At 45.5% G+C, this 17,451-nt stretch overlaps 1 protein-coding gene and 1 long non-coding RNA gene across 9 annotated transcripts in view; one reads left to right on the top strand and one right to left on the bottom strand.

Annotated features, from left to right (window-relative positions):
• NME7 (NME/NM23 family member 7) overlaps window positions 1-17,451 on the bottom strand; it is a 96,610-nt gene that overhangs the window by 268 nt on the left and 78,891 nt on the right. The gene's annotated exons all lie outside the window — the stretch shown is intronic.
• LOC310892549 lies at window positions 3-17,202 on the top strand. Its single transcript, XR_014578209.1, has 2 exons — window positions 3-11,178; window positions 12,005-17,202. It is a non-coding gene; the product is annotated as an uncharacterized lncRNA (long non-coding RNA).

The raw sequence follows: 17,451 nt of genomic DNA on the forward strand, positions 1-17,451 counted from the left end.
TTAAAAAACAAAATACATTTTTATCATTTCCAGAGCATCTGAGCTTGAGGTGGTTGAAATGTGCATTGGGATTGCTGTCAATCACAGCTGCCTCTTTTGAGCAAAGATGTGACGCTTCCGCTCTAGAACAGAGCGGTTTGGGGTTAAGTATTTGTTTTCCCCTCTCCCTGAGCTGATGCCTTAGAGGCTGCAGAGGCACGCGTGCCCATGATCGCATTGCTCATTAAAATGTCCTCGGTGAAGGCTTGGGGTGTTCGCCATCACCGCACGTGCTCCAGGCCTAGCGGCACCGGCCGTGTTCTAGCGGTAACGTCAGGTAAGAGCGGTTTGTTGAACCACCCGCCAGAGGTGAGTGCTGCGGGTCCAGGCATGGAAGCGGGGAGAGAGCTGAAGTCACAAAAGCAGAAGGGGAGGGAGCTGCAGGGCTGTGATTTGTCCTCGGCTGCCGCTGGGCCAGCTGCCCCACTCTGAGCACAGGCTGCGCCTGAGAGGGCTGCTCGAAGACGTGACGGGTTGGCAGCCAGCTTCCTGCTGGAGTCGAGATCACTTTATGCTGTATGAAGCAGATTACCAGGCAGAATTTCTCTGGGTAAAGTGGCAAAACATTAATATCCTAGAGCAAGCTGCTTGAAAAAGCCTTCATAATTAGAATGCAATATACTGGAAAAGCAATCTGCTGAACTTTTAGCCATCTGCTCGAAGGCCAAACATAGCTATTGTACACCACAGCATTTAGCACAAGTATTTCATCGTCTTTAACGAGCATGAACTAGCTGAAACCTCACCTTTGGCTGTTTAATTTGCTGCTGTATGCATATAGGCTAGGGCTCAACAAAGACACTGTGATTAAAGCACCAAAGTACTCCCTTAAAGGCACACTAAAGTCACACGCACTACAGGAACACTTGGCCGTGTGGGCACCAGCAATCGGTTCTTTTATGACTGCGATCGGGTGGAGATGGGGGTTGCACAGGTCAAGGTTTCTTAGGCACAGCCTCGCCCCTACAATTCAAATCTTATGTGGTTGGCATGTGATAGTTTAAAAAAAAGCTTTAGTTTAAAAAAAAAAAAGTCAACTCACGGTTAGATAATTTATCGCAGTCTGATTTACTATATAAGAGCAAAGTCCAAGTATAAACCAATAATAAAGATAATGTCCTGTTCTGGGGGGTTGGCCAAACACCATAGAAAGCTTACGGCACCTGCGTTTCCTTCAGGGAGCAGGTGTCACAAGGCACAGGCAGCATGTACTCTGATTAATACATTATAAAACAACGCAAAAACCAAGCGTTTATCCACAAAGCACTCTAGCACCGACTCAGTGAAAGCAGGCTGGCCAGCTCAGCTCACTAATTAACCAGGCACTAACTGCAGTAGCTGCCCTGTCCTCGCGCTTGCCAGCCGCCCACTGACGAGACCAGGCTTCCTGACAGCTCTGCTACCACCAGGCTGACCCAAAATGCAACTCATTTGTCAGCCCTAGTAGCGGCTCAGCACTAAACGGCTGCAGGAATTAAACCAACCGACAACCACACCAGAAAACCACGCGTAGATGTCTGGACAGCCACCTCACGCAATGGAGCCAGCAATGATTGTTACACGGTAGAATTTACCTTCTTCTAAGTCCTGCTGCCAGAGCTGCCGTATGCTACTATGCATGCAGTCAAAAGCTGGGGCTGGGGACAGTAAAGATGTGAAATATCTCATCAAGCTAAAAGTAACAGTGCTTTCAGGCTGTTTTTTTTTTCTTTTTTTTTTCCCCCCTAGGGCAGGGTCTGTTTTGTATTGCCTGTATAAAGCTACACTCTCCAGGCAGGCATCTTGTTCCTCACCGCCCAGCAGTACAGCGCAGTGTAAGCTGCCAGTCTGAACACCTTGTTCTTTCTGCCAGATTGGCTCACCCTAGTTAAGTATAACTGCAACCATTAACACAAATTTTATCTCCTGGCTTGTTGATACAGGGCAGCTGGATTTCAGGGTTAGCACGCTACATAAAAAATACTTATAAAATAAGAAGCAGAACAACGCATTTAACGACAAGCCCCTTTAAGCCTGTGCCTGCACAAATGTACAAACAAAGAACAGGAACCAGTTTTTACAGCACTGAACGTGGGAACTCCTGGCCCTGCGCTGCCAGTTTGGCCTAAAGCATCTGACCTGCAAAGGCCAAGGACGCGAGGCAGCGCGCGGGGACCGGTGCCAAGCGCCACCGAAAAGGCCAAGCGCTGTGGCAGCGACTCCTTGGCTGGTGACTCTGGGTTGCGCCTCAGCCCGAGGTGCTGATAGCGCTGCTGGCAGCACAGGCCCCGTTTCTGCGAGCTGTAGGCCCGTTTAGCGGCGCTCCACCACCTCCCACCACATCCTGCACTCCCCGGCCAGGCTGCTTGGCCTCCCAGCCTCTCAGGCCACCATCTGCCCTTGCAGTTGCTGCAGGACACTGACCCAGGGGCCGGCCGGCCCCATGCCGCTCCTGCTTGTGTGCCATTAGCAACAAAAGGCCTTGCAGGGGCTCTCTCAGGCCTCAGGTGCCCTTCGTTTTGTGCAGGCAATTCTCCCAGGCCAGGCTGAACAACTGAACAACCTCAGCTTGCCTATGACCTACAGGAAATGTCTTTCTCCTCAATTAGCTTTCATTGGCTTGTTTAAGATCCACACAGCCTGTCCTGGCGAGGCTCAACCATCAGGACAGGCACAGTATGTATTGTATAAAGTGCAGAGCTAGGTGCCGGTATGTTCTCCTCGTATGTAATTATGATGTGGGTCAGCTGCCACCCAGCTCCAGTAAAACCTGTTAACAGCTGACGCCTCTGGTGCGCCGAGAGGCTCCGTCTCTCCAAGAACCTCGCCCTCAGGAGCACAGATGGGAAACACCAGCCAGCAAGCGACAGCGGCCACCAGTTATCCCACTCAGTGCCAACACGTGCCGTGTTTTGCAGAAGACAAGAACCAAGACCAAGGACTTCAGCAATACCAAGAGATTTGGGGTGCCCCCATCTTAACAGGACCCAGCTGGAGACAGCTCTAAGAACCCAATTCTAAAAGTGCCAAGGCCTTCTCCAAGGGGAATCAGAGCATCCCAGCCGGGGTTAGGCATGCCAAAGCACCCTGTATTTCAGGAAACACAGTCACTCTCTTCCCAGGGTCCAGGTATAGCATAAACCACCAAAAAAGCAGCTGTACCGGCATAAAGCCCCTCAACACACCCCGCATTGGACTGAGGGCAAGATGAGGCTCTGTGATCCAAGCACTCCTCTGGTTTCTCTACAGGACCCAAAAGTGGTAGACGACAAGCACACACCAGGACCTGTCCTGAAACCAACCCAATGCATTTCACAGAAACCACCCAATGACCTTCAAAGGATGCTTAACATTCAGGTGTGTCCGCTCCTTGGCAGGGATGAAACGGGATTAAATTTAAAATCAGTACTCTCCTTACAAATCCCTGGAGCCACCCACCTGCTTTATAGTATGCAGCTATGCCTGCTCTAGTTCCTGTTCGGGGACTAATAACAATAATGTTCAGGAAGTAGTAACAGGGATGAATAACTGTGACCTTCTGGCTCTGACCCTACAAACTGCTTCAGCAAGGAGGAGCTGAGAGCTGCTTCAGTTCCATGAAGTTTTGCTTCAGTCCCATGCACTCTGCAGAACTCACATCGATGAAGTCGGCCGCTCCCTCCAGAAGCTTCCAAACGTTACTGCAAACTTTCAGGAGTAAATACAGCAGGCAATAGCAAAATCCAGTCTAATGCCCCAGCAGAGCACAAACAATTACCATCTGAACAATGTGTGCTCTCAGAGCATGGAGAACCAGGAAAAATTTTAAAAAAAGAAAAAAGAAAAAAATAAAAACAGAAAAGGAAGCAAATCAAGTGAGGCAGCCAGTTTTTCAAGGGAGAGCAAAAGATCTCATTAATAAAGAAGGACCCAGTGCAGGCACAAAGTGTCCTGAGGATTTCAAGCCTAAAAGTTACAGACACCTACAGTTTAATTGTCCTTCTACCCAGAAAACAAAGCGAAAAGGTTGATGAGAGGTGTCAGCCAAACACAGCTTGATTCAATGATCACAGAATCCCAGAATGGTTTGGGCTGGAAGAGACCTCAAAGCCCACCCAGTTCCAACCCCCTGCCATGGGCAGGGACCCCTCCCACCAGCCCAGGCTGCCCAAAGCCCCATCCAGCCTGGCCTTGAGCACCTCCAGGGATGGGGCATCCACAGCTTCTCTGGGCAGCCTGTGCCAGGGCCTAACCGCCCTCTGAGTAAAGAATTTCTTCCTTATATCTAATCTAAACCTATGCATTTTTTAGCTCACAGCCATTCCCCTATGTCCTGTCACTACACTCCCTGACAAAAGAGTCCCTCCCCAGCTTTTCTGCAGGCCCCCATTAGGCACTTGGAAAGCTGCTACAAGGTCTCCCTGGAGCCTTCTCTTCTCCAGGCTGAACAACCCCAACTCCCTCAGCCTGTCTTCATGGGAGAGGTGCTCCAGCCCTCTGAGCATCCTCATGGCCCTCCTCTGCACTCGCTCCAACAGCTCCATGTCCTTCTTGTGCTGGGGGCCCCAGAGCTGAATGCAGCGCTCTGGGTGGGGTCTCACGAGAGCAGAGCAGGGGGGCAGAATCACCTCCCTCGCCCTGCTGGCCGTGCTGCTTTTGGTGCAGCCCAGGATGTGGTTGGCTTTCTGGGCTGCAGGTGCACATTGCCAGCTCGTGTCGAGTTTCTTATCCACCAACACCCCCAGGTCCTTCTCCTCAGGGCTGCTCCCAATCCATTCTCCACCCAGCCTGTATTTGTGCTTGGGATTGCCCTGGTTCAGGTGCAGGACCGTGCACTTGGCCTTGTTGAACTTGATGAGGTTCGCACAAGCCCAGCTTTCAAGCCTGTCCAGGTCCCTCTCCTCCTTCCAGTGTGCTGACTGCACCACACAGCTTGGTGTTGTCCACAAACCTGCTTGAGAGTGCACTCAACATTACATTAAACAGCACCAGTCCCAATATCAACCCCTGAGGAACACCACTCATCACCGATCTCCACTCAGACATTCAGACCTTGCCTGCAACTCTTTCAGTGAGACCAGACAGCCAATTCCTTACCCACCAAGTGGTCCATCTGTCTAGTCCATGTCTCTCCAATTTACAGAAAAGGATGCTGTGTGGGACAGTGTCAAATGCTTTGCACAAGTGCAGCTAGATGACATCAGTTCTCTTACCTTATCCTCATCCTCCCTCCCAACTCAGGATATTCTGTGATTCTCCATACGGACAGAGCAAGGCACACCTTGAGCAGCATGACACAGGCAGTGCTCCTTACGTCTTGCCGCAGAGAAAATCTCGGCACTGAAAGGGTACCTCAGCACTCAGGGTCCAATCCCCTTGACCTTTGGGCTGGCAGTTTTGGACAAGAGAGCCTGTTAGTAACGCTTGTGTCAGAAGTGAGGAGGCTGATGAAGAGACACACTGGTAAAAAAGCATGCTGAGATCACAGATTCACTTCACATCCATCATCCAAAAGATGATGGCAGTTCCGGTCCTTCCTCATATCTGCTGAATCAAAATTGGCAGCTGGGAGATGGAAAGCTTTTTCATCCCTGTGTTAATTTAGAGCCGTCAGTCATCTCAGCGCCTTTCAAGCAGCCAGACAGTACCCTCTCCCTGAAATCACCGTGAAACATTATCTTCTTGACTCAGTGTAGGTATCCATGCACATGACACAGAGAATCTTTGCTGACCTCAATTTTCAGCATCAGTACAAAATACCAAAAATACCACCCTCCCCAAACACTTCAGTTTTATAATTTTCACAGGTTATCTCATTTTGAGGTCACTACTAGGAGCCAAAAATCTCTTCACTCATTAATTTTGTTTTGAACATCAACATGAAGTCTCTAGTGCATTTGCTAATGCCTAAAATGAATTTCAGCTACGCTTCACTCAGCACTTCACTAAATAATTAGACTAACACACCCCAAACCTACCATCCTTTCAGGCAAAAGCAGTATAGGAATGAAAACTGTTGTCAAAGAAGAGGATCTAATTCATAATGAATTATTTTCGCACACGCACCTGAATGGAGTTTAGTCCTAGAAAGTTTGTTCAAAAAAATCAAAAGTCAGTCACTCCTGCCTCTCTCTAAAGCATCACGCACTGTAAGAAATACAGCTGTTCAGGCTGCCCAAGACAGAACAATTTCTGAAGCATACACACACCACTCTTTATGTGTCCAGATTAATTTAAGTACAGCTGGGACAAAAAAAAAAAAAAAAACCTTTGTAACGGAAGGTTTCATTAAAGAAACACTAGAGAATAACATAGCACATATCCTGCCTTTATGCTATGTGCTGATAACAGAGTCATCTTGAACACTGTGTATGGTTATGATTAACTCAGAAAATATGGTGAGAAGGGCAATGGAAGCTGTTTGGAAATTGAACCGTACATTAGAGGAATCTGAACTTCAAGCTAGGTAGAAATGAGAGGACATGACAATCACCACTATGACACTACAATCAAAACACCAAGAAAGCACAAGTTTTATGCTATTTACTCTGTAACAGTACAAGAAAAACAAGTGAAACCAAAAGCTTATTTAACATAACAAAGAAAAGTTGCTTATACATAGCACATAACTCATGTGCTGACTCAAACCACTGATTTCTGAAGCACAGATATTTGTAGGCCCACTAAGAAGGTACAGTTTCAGTAAATCTTGCTACTCCATGGCATAAACTAACTGCTCAGTAGCTGAGGCTGAACATGTTATCCCAGGACTCTCACCAGAAGCCCTACGCTTTGGTCACCATCAGGAAAGATCACTGGCCTGGAAGAGCCACTGGAACAGAACAAAGTGAAAGGTTCTGGCACCCACCTCACGTGAAGAACTACAACATGACAGCAAGTACGGCTTTCACTAGGTTCCCAAGTAACTCACTGAGTCACCAGGATCACTGCTGCTGCGCTTCATGTATATCTTGAGGGACACTTGCCTGCCTCAAAGCTGAGAAGCTCTTAGGAACATGCCTATGACACCCTTGAACCAGTCACCTTCGGTACAGACAAGACACTAGGTGCAACAACACGGGTGTTGATGCAAGGATGCAAGTTGCAACCATGTCCTGAACGCTGGATAAAAACCCTGAAAAAGGCCCCTGCTGCTAGCACCTGAAGTATCTAGGTAAAGCTCTCACGTATCACAGACACCATGAGGGCTTCTTGCCAATAGTGACTTAAGGCTCTCCAGCCTACTCTGAGAGCATGGAAAGTCAGGGTCCTGAGCTGACAGATTAATGCAAATACAGGAGGAAGTGGTCAAAGTGAGAACAAGAACATGTTTTCACCCATGCCATGTACTCAGGTGAGGAAGCAACAAGCAAATAAATGAAGCAGAAGGCAGCCATCATTTACAGCTCTTCCTGGGCAACCAAGATGTTCTGCAAGGAAGCATTTGGCCATGAGACCCAACAGGCAACACCTGGCAACAAGGTGAGAGTTATGGCAGACCAGACAGTAAGAGCTAGCCAGTCGAGGGAAGAGGTTGTCCTGCTCTGCTGTGCGCTAGTGCGGCCTCACCTGTGTGCAGTTTGGGGTACCACAGTATAAAAAGGACATAAAACTTTTAAAGAGTGTCCAAAGGAGGGCTACGAAGATGTTGAAGGGTCTAGAGAGCAAGATGTATGAGGAGGGGCTGAGGGCCCTTGGTTTGTTCAGCCCAGAGCAGAGCAGGCTGAGGGGAGGCCTCATGGCGGCCTGCAGCTCCCTCACGAGGGGAGCGGAGGGGCAGGCGCTGAGCTCTGCTCCCTGGGGACAGCGACAGGACCCGAGGGAACGGCATGGAGCTGGGACAGGGGAGGGTCAGGCTGGGGGTTAGGGAAAGGGTCTGCACCCAGAGGGTGGTCGGGCACTGGGACAGGCTCCCCAGGGCAGTGGTCACGGCACTGAGCCTGGCAGAGTTCAAGCAGTGTTTGGACAGTGCTCTCAGACACATGGTCTGATTTTTGGGTGGTCCTGGGTGGAGCCAGGAGTTGGACTCAATGATCCTTGTGGGTCCCTTCCAATGTGGGATATTCCATGATTCTATGATTCTGTAACACCCTACAAAAAAAACAACAAAACAAAAGCACCACCCCGTCCACAAGCAGTGGCCTTGCACGCACCATCACAAGCCCCTGTGTAGACTGTGGCTCTCTGTGCTGAAAGGAAACATCCTGCCCAGGCAGTGGCAACCCTCCCACAATGTCGTGTTCAAAGTGCCTTCCGGATGAGGCCATTGAGTCTAGAAAGCTCTATACCCCTCTGAGACAGGTCAGTATGGGGAGGCCAAGAGCTTGTTTCAAGTCTCAAGAGATCCTCTGCAATTACAACACTCCTGCTATGGGCTGAACCCCAAACTGCCATGACAGGACCAGACTCCTGGCACCTGGCTGACCACGTCCCCGTTCAATAGCTGGACTGAGTAAAGCAACTGCCAAAGGCAGAGCACAGTTCCCAGATTGTGGCTAGCTACTCTCGGCACACTGTCCCTCTCCAACACAACAGCAATAACTACTACTGAGATCAACACAGAGGGAAACTTGCCCACATGGTAACAAGATATACTTGCAGATTTATCATTCCCCATCTATATGCCAATGCACTTCAGGGTTAAGGAGGGAGAAGGAGATCCTGCTCTTACTGAAGCCAGAAGATGTCTGGTGACTTCAAAGAGCCGTAGACTATGGCCAACATCCTTTCAGGTGACCATCACCATTTTGATTGGCACAGCTGCTAGCACAAGGTCATCATGCACAGGGCCTGAGCCTGCAGTATTATCACAACACAACACAAAACCAACACTGATAATGATACCACATTTTGATTAATTGCTTATTATTAATAATGAAAGAAGAAGTGGTTTCTGGAGCTTGATAAACTCCTAACTCAAGATAACCCTTGTCATTAGCATCTATGCTGGACAGGAAATCATGTGTGCAGTCTTGTATCCATATTAACACAAGTTTGGATTTGTTCCCCCCCCCAACCCTCATGCTCCACATACATTTCAATACATATATGCAGATGGCTGACTTAATAATTCCTGCTAGTTTAGAGTAGTCAGTCAAGAGAGTTGCACTGATGAGAGAACGTGCAAACGCTATACAGGAAGTACAAATATAGCTAATTATTTACCTACCTGACCTCTGAGAGAGAGGTGGGAGGTGCAACTGGCTGAGGTTGGTAATAGGAATTCATGTAAATATATATTTGCATCACACAGCAATGCGCTACAAGAAAACAGTGCTTCTCTTACCATGAGAAAAGGTGCGGGACTCCTTGCTTAAGAAACAAAAGCAGATTCTGTGCTTCTGCACAACTGTATAATGACAGTGCCTGCTTATTGTTTTTACTGTATGAGGTATTCTTATGTACTTTTATTCTTTTCCAGGCTTTTCTCTCTCTTCTTTGCTTTAGTCTGCCCATAGAGCAGCTGAGTTGCACATAAATTGCTGTTGTACTTCAGCACAGGGGTAGAGGAAACAGGACCTGAGGTTTTTGGTTCAAAATGAGAATATGTCAAGCAAAAGAAGACAGCAGCTGTCTCAAAAACGCAAACTGGGCCTCAGATGAATTATAAAGAAGTGTGAAGCTGTCCCTCTGCTTTGACCTCCCCTCTACAAAATTACCTTGCTCAGTGCAACATGAACACATGCCAAAAGCCAAGCCCTGTTTATCACATAGGTTACCTCTGGGATAAGGTGAAACTTAAAGAGCTTTGGGAGCTGCTTGGTTTACACTCGTTAACTTCTCCTCTCTGGCACTTATAAACCTCAGGCTTGGCAGAGCGAGGGGCAGCTGGACCTCGGATCTTACCCAGAAGAGGAAGCACAAGAGCTCAACTATTTCACAACTCTGTTTAAACAAGGTTCTAGTTTAGTTTGCCTGTCTGGCCCACAAGTATAATAATTATACAACTGATGTTCAAAATTAGGCTGCAAGTGACCCAATAATAGCATAATTTAATTTAAAAAAAAGGATAAATCACCAACATGTGTTCAAAATCCATCTCTCTATTATTGCTATTTTTAATTTTAATTTCTTTTCAGATGGGCCTACGCGAAAAAGATTACTTAATTCTCTGTATAAGTGTATATAGAGCCTCAGGAAATGTTTTGAGACAGAATTCCAGTGCTGGCTAACATTTGCTGATATGCAAAAACATCACCAAATGAGATGAAGTTTTCCTACACTCCAGATTCTTTCCAACCTGTTCTCACAGCTGTTGGATAAAAAGTGTCAAAAAGTTAAAATGGAGATGCACTTGAATCATAATAACCATTATCTGACAGATCTCTCTAGAAATCATTTTGTACCAGGAGAGACTGAAATTTCCAAATGACAGCCAAAAATAGTGTTTTGATGAAAACTTGCAAAAACAAAACAAAACAAACAAAAAAACACAACAACTCCAACCTTCCAATTTTGTATTTCTTTTCTGGAGATGATTAAAAGCATCTTACCCTGGATTATGCAGCTCAGTATGGGCCCCTAATAGAAGACTTTATTGCAAAATTGCCGTATGACTGAGTGAAACAATGGCTTCTTTATTAATATTTTAAAGACTCCTGAGGGAAATGCTGTACAGCTGAAATGCCCTCAGTGAAAGGTTCATTGCCATGCTATGCACTTCTGCTGTGTAATGTTTTACAAGCTGTGCTGCCCTGTGAATGGGGAGAGTTAGTTCTCAGCTGGTAGAGGCAGCTTGCATAATACCAGACAAGTTAATCGGTAACAAGCAATGCAGGAGACCTTTGTTCAGAATGTGACATACACAAATTCCACACTAAGCACATTGACGCTTCTGAGAGTTACTCATTGACATGCTTTATTAAATTGCTTGGACTATACCTTGATGCACCAGCAAGATTAGTTTAACAGAGCCGCATCCCTCTGATGCCTTCCATCCTAAACTGTTGCGTTACAACCTAAACCCAGCGATCAGCTCCCTACTGGCACAACAGCATTTCCAGGGTGGATGATAGCCACCACCTTGCAGCACGCCCACGTGTCGAGACAGTGGCAGCGGGCAGGAAAGAAAGCAGCGAGCAGAAAAAGGCGAGTTGGCAGGGAGCAGAGTGCTTCTGTAACAGGACTCCGTTCTTACGGAAGTGGTTATGGGAAGCATCTGTCGTGTTCCCCCGCCACAAGGTGAGTGCCTCCCCGTCCACTCTGAATAGCTTGCTAGAACAACCCCCTCCTCCCAGCCTCCTCAAATAAAAGCAAAGGGAAAGGAGGTACGAGGTGTGCTTCTCATGGCACTGTTTGGAAAACCAGAGCAAGGTACAGCTGGCTTCTAGCAGGTGGAAGGCAGCACCAAAAGCCCAGGAACAGCACAGCTCTTAACACTCATCAGACCACTTAGGTAATAGAGAGCCTAAGAAAAACAGTGCTGTTTTGCATCGCCCACAGCACTTGTCTGGACAAAATGCATCTGCTGAACTGGCCCATCCTGTCACTGCTTGTCGTATGACATTGCCTCCCATCTCCCCAAGGCTGGATTCAACCAGCTGAACTTCCTACTGCCAGAACTTGTCCGAGTCTCTGCCTGTCAGACCACAACAGGTAGTCTTTGCAGGTGGATGATACTACTTGTTTGCTCAGAAACAGTAAGCCCGTCTCACTGGTGTGAGGCTGTGCAGGGGAAAGAAGAGCTTCCAGCAGTAGGCTGCATGGTCTGCCAGTCCCCAGCTTCCCTCTTGAGCACCACTGCACAGCTGAAATTTAAAGGAGCAATGGGGGTAATACAGCAAACCATCATGACATCTCTCCAAAAGACAAACAAACCCCACTCGTCTTTGATAACAGCAAAATCATCCCCCTTCAACAGATTATTTTCATGTCTGTGAAAGCCACAAATAGCTCTGAGAAAGCTGGCAAGGGGGAAGGCCAGCAAACGATACTAAAGGAGGCTCTCACTACTGCCTGGCTGGAAAGCTGCCGGTGACACTGAAAACTGACACACGTCCCTCCGCAGTCCCAGTCCCCAAGGCAGAGCCTGACGGCACCCGGCGGCCATGTGGAGGCACACATGTGGCACCCTGAGGAGTCAGTGGAGAGAGCACTGATGGAGACGCAAGACCCAGAAGAAAGTTGGCACATCCTCCACTCCCATAAAAACTGGCTGAACAGCTCACCCTCCTCTGCTGTTTCGTACATGGCCTACCAGACACACAAAGGCACAGGTAAGCACACTCCCACAGCATTTGCCATGTTATCGGCCACTGGAAGAATTAGTCACCTAATAACATTATCTCCCTCAGCAACGGGGAGAAGGTTATCCCACCCAAAATTCACGTTTCGACCATTTTGTTGCACCAATGACAGCATCCTCTCCCTATATATATATATATATATGTACACACACATATATATACATGTATGACTAAGCATTTTTCAGTAATGCAAAGAAGCCCCAGGGACTGACTCTGCCCCATACACGATGGCACAGGAATATAAAGCTCACATGGACAGCTCAGACACTCAGGCTGCACCTCACTGGAGAGACCTTTCAGGTTACCCCAGAGGCATGCAGTCTATCGCCCCCCGAGTGTCTGGCTGCAGTACAAATGCCCTTAAGGAACCGCTCACAAAAATACCGTGAACTGCACAGTCTGAGCAACAATTTACAGGCCGAGCATGACAAAACCCCCAAATACTGGTTTTGTAATAACTGCAGGTCTAGGATAGCAGTTTTTTTAATGGCTTCAGATTACATGGATTCCTGCATAATCTGGAAGGTGTTCAGCCACTTGAGATAACAAGGAACTAAGGTGTGTGTACAGCACCACCTCCTGTGGAGAGTTTATTCATTGTACCTCCAGTGATGTGAGACCTTCACTGACTGATTTTTAATTTTCTTTCACTTCTTTAAGGGGACATATAAATTGCGAAGCCTGTTAGCCACAGCACCTTATATCGAGTACTTCAATTAAAACTAGCCTAGAAATGACTAATTTCAAGAAAACTTGTTTGTCTAGGGAATGCTGATTCATTAGATCCAATGGTTTGCAAACACTTATTTCAACAAGACACTTATCAGAAATGTTCCTCAGGTCCAAGACGGCGAGTTGAGTCAGAGCGTAGATGCAAAACTGTCCCTGGTCTGTTAAAAAGAGAATGTATTTGGCATACAAAACATGCATGTTCCAGTCCTTGCTCTGATTCAGATGGAATATGAATCCAGGTGAATACTGTAATTGTTTGCTTGGTTGAAATAGTACGTGATTTACATAAAATAGAAAAAACTGCCAAGACAAGACATAGAGTGGCACCTGCTTTGTATTTGGGAAACAAATGCAAACCCCTGCTCTGAATGAATATCCTAGGCAACAACATCAGGATCTGAAAAATAAAGAATGTGTGGCTTTAGCTGTTACCTGCGAAACCCCACCATCTTGTAAACACTCCATGTCTTACAGAATCCTTTCTCTACTTCCTCCTTTCTCTCCTCTCCCCATTACAATGGAAAGCTTACAGCAAAGCTGAGAAAACAGACTGTTCTGAGCTATTTGTGTCTATCCATTGTCACTTGTGAAAATACATTTTGTACTGACAGAGGACACACAAGTATATGAAATCAATAAATAAGTGCCTGGCCCAGTAAGTCAAAGTGCTCATCCAAGAGCATTCAGGGCAATATTCTCCTTCCTCCTGTATCCGCATACCAAGAAAAAAAAAAAGTAGTTACAGCTTTACAACTGAAAATACACAGATTTTTCCACATGGCCAGTTGCATTTTAGGCTCAACTGCATCTCCCCTCATCACCTGCGCCAAAGCGAGTTATTCATTAACTCTGATATGCTTCAGTCACTGCCCAAAACGTGAAGTAGTTTGTAGAACAAAGACAGGAGTTAAGGGTCAAACTGTTGGGAGCAAGTGCTGCTGTTTGGTTTTCGGGGTTTGGCTTGTTTGTTTGTTTGTTTTTTAGATTAAAAAGTGAACTTTCCTTTTTCCAGGTACATGGAAAAGGAGTCCAACAGAAAACACTGGAAAACTACTGCACTACATTAATAAAACACATTGTTCTAAAACTAGGTGTGTAAGCTGATCCTTAGTTAATTAGCCCTTGTTCCTGAGACAAGGAAGAGTTGAGAGTTGCTCTCTCTCCTTCCCCCAAGTACTCCTTCCTTGGTCATGATTTTGGGGAGAAAGTTCACTACCTTCCCTTTCTAGTGACCATCAACTAAGTATGAACCACTGAAGTTACCTAGAGTTTGACTATTAACTTTAGCAAGCATCTGATCCTCAGTTATCTAACTCACCTCCTCTAAACAGTCAAGCTCCTTGGGGCACTGCTTACCCTGCAGATGTGCACACACAACATGAGGCCACAACAGAGCCAGGGCTGTGGCAGGGACCCCTAATAAGCTGCTTTAGCATTAGCAGTGTAAGTAGTCCGCACGCTGGCTGACAGACACAGCTAAGGCTTTCTTTGTACAAACCCACTGGGCTCATTTCAAGCTCCGAGATACTGGAGGATCTACTCTGCAGCTCTTCAGCCTGTAAGGAGAGGTTGCACTGGAAATGGGAGCATCTGTAAAAGGATGATTCAGCCGTAAAACATGGTCAAGGTTGTACAGGAGCTCTGAATCAAAGGCAGTAAACACCATTATTTCACTATCAGACTGGCTCTGCCTGCTTTTGGGGCTGTAACAGTTGGCTAAGGCCTGCCTCTTTGGTTGACCAAGAGTTTCAGAAAGCTTACTACACAGCATCCTCTCTCTCTCAAAAAAAAATAAAATATTGGGCTTAGGAGAGGTGCAGAACCTGGAAAGATTCGGAAGAATAATTAAGCTATTTCCTATTCTGCAAAGAAAAAAATAAAATACAAAAGGTATAAGTGGTAGGAAGTAGGGGGAAAAAAAGTGTTAACAATTTCATGCCATTATTTGTAATAATGATTCTGCAATTTCTGTTCTAAAACTAGTTGCATTTAGTATTTCATTTTGGAGAAGATAAATATAAGTCAGAACATCTTCATACAGAATTTCAGAGCCAAACACTTCCATGCCAAAATCTGAAAAGTGGTTCGGCCAAGCTCACATAAAATCAGCACCAGATTTAAAAATGAAACTCTGAGGTTCTTTGGCCTGAATTCAGATCCCAAACACCTTTTTCATCAGCAAAAAGGAATGCAGTTTGCATATAGTCTGGGGTTTCAAGCTATACTGAGTCATATCTGAAATGGAGCAGTAACACGGTACAAACAATGCCACCTGAAGAAATGAAAGAGATTGCTAGTGATGAAATCCTTTTCACTGGGGTTTTAAAAAGGACTGTTCAACTTTGTAGTACAAACCTGGTAGCCTAGATTTCTCTCTGAAATTTCAGTCTATAAAGTTATAGCAGGGGTACATTTACTCCAGACTCCCTCTCTACTAATCTGTTATCCAACAATGATACTGTAAAGTTTTTATTGGAGCAGCAGCTTTAACATCTGAGCAATAACAACATCTGCTACCAGAACATGGACATAACGAGTGCACACTAACACTATGCTGAAAGAATCAAGTTCCACTGCTACATATGGACACCGAGCCAACACAAGACCGCCGAGGTCCTTCTCTATGACAAGCTCCTTATCTGAGTTCACCTCCTCTGAGGCTGAGGATAATTGCTCTGTTAAACTTAATATATTAAAATGTTCAGTTGTCCATTAAAGAATGGAAACACTATCATTCATTGAATGGCATATTTCCTAAAAACATTAGTTTGGCTCAGTGCCTTTGGCTGAAGTTTCTTTCTATGGTTGTCTTGCATGCCACAGTCACTCTGCTCTAGCCCAGCACATGCAGCACTGTTACAGCTATTGGGGCTGGGAGTGTGGAAGGTCTGATTTCTGCTTGCCAAGCAAATCAGATGTCTGTGACTGGTTTTGAGGTCCTCCCACAGAAAAGCTTCTGAAGGAAGTCTCTTGTAAGGATTATCTCTGCACTTACTGTATCATTTCTTCTTCATCAGCTGTGACAAGCTTTTCCACTTAAACAAATCCAGAAGTTTTATTTTATTTTGCTTACCTACAACATTTTCAGGAAGCTACATTCCTTACGAAACGCAGATTTAAGCAAACTCCAAAACGTACAGTTCCAGCAGTAAAAAGGTTTCCATATTTTACTTCACAATGTTTATTTGCTAAACAATGAAAATAAAACATTTGCTGCTTTGTTACGTTCATTAAATAACACTAACTGATGTCCTTTAGAACTGCTGGTTTAACATGGACTGTATATAAGAAACTACAGACAGATGAAGAACCACATTCTGTGTACAATTATGCCTAAGATTAAAAAAAAAAAAAAAAAGAAAAAAAAAAGAGAGAAAGATTTAGATTTAGATGGAAAAACAACAAACTGTTAAAATGACCAGTCTGCCATGGGAACTGCAAAGTGTGCAGTCAAGAGCAATACTAGATCAAGAAGTTAGGTTTTGAATAGCCTGTGGGATTCAAAGGACAAACACACGTAGTGGAGAACTTCCACTTGAGAAAGAACTCCAGCCTTAATTTTTGTTTTGGAGAAGCAATTCACCTGCTTTGTCCCACACACCTCGCTTACAGTAGCTATGAACTAATTTTAAACCACCAGCAAAATCGGGTTTTAGTTGCTTTGCATCACCAGGCAGCATAAAGGAGCCAGACTGTGAATATGAGAGAGAATTCTGCTTAAGTACTAAATGCCTTGTCAGTGTTGATGAGACTTATTTTCCCTTGCAGGTTACGCCTTTTTTTCTGCTGCCATCTAAAAGCCATGACGGATAGATTTTAGGCGCATGGTGACAAATACCTGTTTGCTTTTTTAAATCCAGACACCTTGGGCAGAAATGAAAAGTTGTCAACTTTTAATGACAGCTTGGAAATGGTTTAAAAAGCTTTAACTTTGTTGATGTTGGCTGCAATTCTCAGTTAACACTATGCTACTCTTTAAGCTAGATGCAATTTCCTGGCAAACAGCACTTTAACCCACACATCTAATTTTACTTCATGAAGGGAGATCATGACGCAGTTAGCTCTTCCTCTTCCCTCAATGAAAAAACACTTTTGGTAGCATAAAATTATCCAAGCTAGGAAAACTCTTGCTGCTCCATCATAGTGATACACTCTGACAGCAAACCGCTCACAAATACACATAGAAAGTACAACAGAAGCTATGCAAGCACCTGAGAAACATCTGCAGTGATGAAGAGATCCATCCAAGATGCCACTGACACGCCACTTCAGCCCCCCTTGTTCAGACCTCATCTTTGGGGCATGGCACTAGGTGAGTCAGCTTGTTCTGGGTTTCATAGTGAGTACTTCTGTCTTTATGAACTCCCTTAATTTATTTTTTTCTCATTTTATTGGACTTTAATGAAAGCGTACAACACCAAAATCAAATAATAATTAGTAAGTTAACATAAAGCACAGGAAATTCCAACTGACGTGC

This window comes from Anser anser (genome assembly GCF_964211835.1).
Source record: "Anser anser genome assembly, chromosome: 1".
Taxonomy (NCBI): domain Eukaryota; kingdom Metazoa; phylum Chordata; class Aves; order Anseriformes; family Anatidae; genus Anser; species Anser anser.